Below are 1,352 nucleotides of genomic sequence, written 5' to 3'. Positions count from 1 at the left end.
AAAAACACATTATATGTTTATAAAAAAATTTTTAAAAATAATTTCAAAAATCCATTAAAGAAAAAACACATATTGCAAGCCCAGAGCTAATCTCATATTCAATCAAAAACGTTTGAAAGTTTTCCCCTTAAAGATCAGAAGAAAGACAAGTGTGTCCACTTTCACTACTCTCATTTGACATAGTACTGGATGTCCTAGCCAGAGAAACAAGGAACACAAAGGAATAAGAGACTCCAAAAAAAAAAGGAAGAAGTAAAATTTTCTTTTTTTGGATAACATGAACTTACATGTTAAAAAATCCTAAAAACTTAACAAAAAAATTTGAATAAACAAATTTAGTAAAGCTGCCAAATACAAGATCAATATATAAAAGACAAGAATTTTGTTTTGTTTCATTTTTTTTAATATGGAATGCTTCCCAGTTTTTCATGTCATCCTTGTTCAGTGATCACGCTAATCTTCTCTGCATCATTCCAATTTTAGTATATGTGCTGCCAAAGTAAGCACAAGACAGGAGCATTTTAACACTCTAATGATGAACTATCTGAAAAAAAATAAAGAAAACAATCTAATTCACAATAGCATCAAAAGTAAAAAATACTTAGGAATAGATTTAACTAAGAAGATGAAAGATCTGTACTCCATAAACTATGACATTGATAAAGAAATTGAAGGAGACACAAATGGAAAGATAGCTCATATTTATGAATGGTAAGATTTAACATTGTTAAAATGTCCATACTACCGAAAACCATCTGTAAATCCAATTCCTATCAAAAATCCAATGTTAGGGGTGCCTGGGTGGCTCAGTGGGTTGAGCCGCGGCCTTCGGCTCAGGTCATGATCCCAGGGTCCTGGGATCGAGCCCTGCATCAGGCTCTCTGCTCAGCAGGAAGCCTGCTTCCTCTTCTCTCTCTGCCTGCCTCTCTGCCTGCTTGTCATCTCTCTCTGTCAAATAAATAAATTAAAAATCTTAAAAAAAAATCCAACATTATTTTTTTACAGAAGTAAGTAAAGAATCCTAAAATTTATATGAGACCATAAAAGACAACAAATAATCAAAGCAGTTCTGAGAAAGAATGAAGATGGGAAATTACACTTCTTGATTTGAAACTATACTACAAAGCCCTCATGCTCAAAACAAGAAAGTATACTGGCATAAAAACAGACCAATAAACAAGTAGAACAGAATTGAGAGTCCAGAAATAAATCCTTTCATACAGTCAGCTAATATTTGACAGGGGCCAACATATCTAATGGGTAAAGATAGTCTGTTCAATAAATGATATTTAAAACTGAATAGTCACATAAACAGTATGGAACTGGAACCTTATATCACTCATAAGTCTTAA

The 1,352-nt window shown here is 32.7% G+C and overlaps 1 non-coding gene across 1 annotated transcript; it reads right to left on the bottom strand.

Annotated features, from left to right (window-relative positions):
• Window positions 1-400: 400 nt before the first annotated feature.
• LOC131840003 (U6 spliceosomal RNA) lies at window positions 401-507 on the bottom strand. Its single transcript, XR_009357123.1, has one exon. It is a non-coding gene; the product is annotated as a U6 spliceosomal RNA (small nuclear RNA).
• Between the last annotated feature and the right edge of the window lie 845 nt (window positions 508-1,352).

The sequence above is a fragment of the Mustela lutreola genome, chromosome 8, assembly GCF_030435805.1.
Source record: "Mustela lutreola isolate mMusLut2 chromosome 8, mMusLut2.pri, whole genome shotgun sequence".
Classification (NCBI taxonomy): Eukaryota; Metazoa; Chordata; class Mammalia; order Carnivora; family Mustelidae; genus Mustela; species Mustela lutreola.
The sequence above is the reverse complement of the archived record's forward strand: the minus strand, read 5'-3'. Positions and strand labels throughout refer to the sequence as shown.